Here is a 5,000-nt window from a genome sequence, read left to right on the forward strand (position 1 = left end):
GGGGCACCAGCACCCACGCGCTCGGCGTAGTTGCCTTTCCTTAGAAGGCGATGAATCCTGCCGACCGGGAACTGGAGTCCAGCACGACTGGAACGGGACTTTGACTTTCCCTTCACCTTTCCTCCCTTGCCGCGTCCAGACATGATAATGGATGTTGTGGTAGTAGTAGTAGTAGTAGTAGTTGTTGTTGTTGGTGATAAATGAGGAGCGCGAGTACTCTAACCTCGTCGGTAGCTCTGCGAGCAAGTAGTGAATTTTGGGAAAAACGGCTATATATACGCGAGATCAGATCGGCCCAGAGCGCGTCTGGACCAATCAGGACGCTCGCTGAGGTGGCGACTCCTGATCCTGAGTAGGCACGCTAATATATATACCACTTTTCAACTGAGAAAACGCACACTCGTTCTCACAGCAGTACGGCGACACTATGCCTCCCAAAGCATCAGGAAAGGCTGCCAAGAAAGCTGGCAAGGCACAGAAGGCCATTGCCAAGGGCGACAAGAAGAAGAAGCGCAGGAGGAAGGAGAGCTACTCCATCTACATCTACAAGGTGCTCAAGCAAGTCCACCCAGACACTGGCGTGTCCTCCAAGGCCATGTCAATCATGAACTCGTTCGTGAATGACATTTTCGAGCGCATCGCTGCCGAGGCATCCCGCCTGGCACACTATAACAAGCGCTCCACCATCACCAGCCGGGAAATCCAGACCGCTGTCCGTCTTCTTCTGCCTGGTGAACTGGCAAAACACGCTGTTTCTGAAGGCACCAAGGCTGTTACCAAGTATACCTCCTCCAAGTAAACAGGCGGCCAGTATACTGCTGCCAGTATAAAATAATACCCGGCTCCATTGGAGCCACACTTGAAAAGGAAAAAAGATACGATATAGACAAATGCATTATTATTATAATTATTGTTATTATTATTAATATTATTATTATTATTATTTTTATTATTATTATTATTATTATTATTATTATTATTATTATTATTATTATCATTATTAATAATATTAATATTGTTGTTTTTATTATGATTATTATTATAATAATTATTGTATCATTATTATTATTATTATTATTATTATTATTATTATTATTATTATGCTTATTATTATCGTGATTATTATTCTGTGGAGATAAAGAAAAGATAAAAAAAAAATAGAGATAAAGAAAGATAAAAATTCTCCCAAGTGAAAGAGATATGGCCATGGAAGAGGGAATAATAATAATAATATAAAAAAAAAAAAAAAAGGGGGGAAGGATATTGAGTTGAAAGTCGATACCTGATACTGAAAGATGGAAAATAAATATTTTCTTCCACAAAACCAAACAGATTGTCTATGAAAATTCTTTAATGAAAGAGATGTTTGGCCCTAAAAAGGGCCTAGATATTGCTGTTATGAAGATCATTCGTGGATGACTTCTTAGGCACGCTCGCCACGGATGCGACGAGCCAGTTGGATGTCCTTTGGCATGATAGTCACGCGCTTGGCATGGATGGCGCACAGGTTGGTATCCTCAAACAGACCCACGAGGTAAGCCTCGGAAGCTTCCTGGAGAGCCATGACAGCAGAGGACTGGAAGCGGAGGTCAGTCTTGAAATCCTGAGCAATTTCACGCACCAGGCGCTGGAAAGGCAGTTTCCTGATAAGCAGCTCAGTGCTCTTCTGATAACGGCGGATCTCACGGAGAGCAACGGTTCCAGGCCTGTAACGGTGGGGTTTCTTGACACCTCCAGTGGCTGGAGCAGACTTGCGAGCTGCCTTTGTAGCAAGCTGCTTGCGGGGCGCCTTGCCACCAGTGGACTTGCGAGCCGTTTGCTTGGTACGTGCCATAGTTGTGGTAACAACAACTCACAACGAACACTCAGCTGAGTCTGCCCGCGCTATATATCTATATTTATAGAAAAGATGGGTGAAGGAAGAATAATATGAGTATAAGAGGATAGTGAGAAATAATGAAAGAAGTATAAGATTAAAGATGGTGGGCTGTCCACCTTGCTATTTTACTTATTGATGTTATACTGTGTATTATGTGTTTGTGAGAATGTTTGTGTTCTGTGTGCTGACTTCATGTGATGGCACGGGCCGCGATTGTTCTCCCTGTTACACCGCAGGCGAGTCGAGAGAGACTCTACCACTACTCCCTCGCCGACACCACACAACTCTTACCCCCTATAGGTAGGTCCCCGGGTGTCAGCGACTCAGGATGAGGTGCAACCCCCTCCCCATCTACCGCTTGCTGGGGGCCAGCAAGCCCTACCAGTGGCCAGTACCCCTCGGCTGTGCACTACGGTGTGGTGAACACCGGCTTGGCATACCGCCTCACCGCCGACTCAGGGCGCGGAGTGGGGAGAGAGGAGGCCAGCTACGAGTCCCATGTGAAGCATGTGTGTGTGTGTGTGCTGTTTAGAGTGTTGGAGTTACATAATATTCTTTCCTTTCCAGATGCCCCGTGTGTGCTGAGTTTTTGTGTTTGGCCATCTTCAGGAATACAGTGAGTAAAGGTAAGTGTTTTAAGGTGAGTATGTTTCCTTTATTTTCGGTTTGTTAATATATTGGGTTGGGTATTGTTTTGCATGCCTGTAGGCTGCTAGGGAAATCACGGTGGTATTTTACTATTTGATCTGAGTTGTCTTTTAGGCTTTGATAGTTAGGCAGGCCCAACTCATCAATTTTTTCCCAAATTGTCTTTGCTCTGTAGTGTAGACGTATATTGAGAGGTGCAGTTTTGGTGTGTATGTGTACTTGTTCTGTTGTCATGGTGTAAGGGTGTTTCTGATTTGTTGCAAATCTAAGTGCTTTGTTTTGAACTTTTTGAAGTTTGCTAATTTGGTTATTGCTCATTGTGTGCATAGGGATTGGAGGGTAATCAAGTATTGGTAGTATTAGTGCTTTTACTAAGTGTATTTTTATTTTCTCTGGCATGTTATGTAACTTGTAGAGTTTTTGTAGTGACGCTATTGCTATATTTTTACGCTCCTGTATATGTTTGTAGTAGCCACCTGTAGTTATGGTTAGACCAAGGCATTTGCCGGTACTTTTAAATTCTATTTCTTCTTCGTTAATGATGAGTGGAAAGGTAAGTTTTGCTCCAAGGTGCAGAGGGGTGAATTTATTAACATTGGTTTTTATTTTCCAGTTCCTTTCGTAGTTATTAATTGCTGTTATTGCTCTCTCTGTTTTTATATTGAGCATGTTCTTGGACCTTCCTGGGTAGCCAATTATTTGTGTTATGTCGTCTGCAAAACTGATGTTAAGGGTTTGTATAGGTTGTTGAATATCATTGGTGTAAATTGTGAAGAGTGTTGGTGACAGAACACTCCCTTGTGGTACACCGCAGTTTAAATTAAATGTAGGACCAATGTAATGATTAACTTTAATGGATGCTGTGCGATCAGATAAAAAGTCGCATAAAAATTTTTCTATTGTAATAGGGAGTTGTAGTTGTAGGATTTTATGCTTAAGACCGAGGTGCCAGACTTGATCAAAAGCTTTAGATATGTCTCTTAGTATGACTTGGCACTGGCCTTTATCTGATTTATTGTGTGCTATTTGTTCTGTGATGACTGCTAGTGCTTGTGTGGTGCCTCTATTACTACGAAAACCGAACTGGTAAGTGTTATATAAGTTATTAATTTCTAGGTGTGTTTTTAGCCTTGAATTTATCACTCGCTCAAGGATTTTGCCTGGTACTTCTAATAGCGTTATTGGTCTGTAATTTTGAGCCTGTTGAGGGGATTTATTTTGTTTAGGGATTAGTCTGATGATTCCGTTTTTCCACTTGTCGGGAAAATAGCCTGCTGAGATAGTGCTGTTGAATATTTCTGTTAGTCTAATTATTGCTGTGTCTGGTAGGTGTGTTAAGATTGTTTTATTAATTCCACTTCGTCCCGGGCTAGTTCTTTTTAGCTGCTTTATGATGTTTTTTAATTCTTCTGTAGTTATTGTCGTGTCAGTGTGTTGTGTGTTGAGTCTGGTAATGTCAGAGTTATTGTAGGGAATTGTTCTGTGGGTGTTATTTCTGATGTTATGTAAGACAATCTCATTTTCCATGTGATCTTCCTCTCCATCCTCCTCTCCACTAAAGATTTCTTGCCAGTACTCTCTGTGTACTTCCTCTTTTTCTCTGTCGGTGTATACTTTGTTGTTATGTTTGTTCCTAATGTAGTGGGGTTCGTTCTCTCTGTTGCCTGTCAGTAGTTTAATTTTCTTCCAGAATGTTGTAGGATCTCTATAAGTGCTCGAAACTTCATTTATTAGTCTGTACCAGTGTTCTCTATTTTCCTGTATTAAAGCTTCGTGTGGTAGTGTTTGTAGTTGTTTGTAGTATCTGTAATTCTGATAGGACCAACCGTGTGCACGTGAGTAAGTCTGTAGTTCTGTAAAAAGTGTCTTAAGTAGTTTTGTTGTGTCTGTGTGTTTGGGTGATGGTAGACATTTGTAACGTGTAGTGGGTATGGCTTGTTGCATAGCTTGCTCTATTGCCTGGTGCCAGTTTTCAGTGGCAGTGTCTATTGTTTCAAGTGTTTCTTCGTGTAGTGTGTTTGTGTGTAGTGTGTTGGTGACATGTCTTTTAAATGTTTCCCAATTTGCTTTATTGTAGTTGGGTCTTGGTGGAGCTGGAATGAGTATAGGGGCTGTGGCTATTGTGTAAATTATTGGAATGTGATCGCTTGTGGTGAGGGGTCCTTCTACTGCATGTGTGTTGTGGTATGTGCGGTGGTTTGTAAGTATAATGTCTGGTGTTGTGCCTCTTCTGTGTGTATAATAAGTAGGAAAATCTGGTCCGACATGTTGTATTAGTCTGTTTTGTATTAAAGTGTTGATTTGTCTGCCTTTGTTGTTGCTGTGAGTGTATCCTAAGTTGGGGTGATTTGCATTTAAGTCAGCCAGCATGTATACTGGACAGGTACGTCTAAACAATTTAGTGAAGTCAGGTATGGGTATATATGTTCTTGATGGTGGTTGATATAAAGTTGAAATTATTATTTTTCCTGTG

This window comes from Scylla paramamosain, chromosome 17 (assembly GCF_035594125.1).
Source record: "Scylla paramamosain isolate STU-SP2022 chromosome 17, ASM3559412v1, whole genome shotgun sequence".
NCBI classification, from domain to species: Eukaryota; Metazoa; Arthropoda; class Malacostraca; order Decapoda; family Portunidae; genus Scylla; species Scylla paramamosain.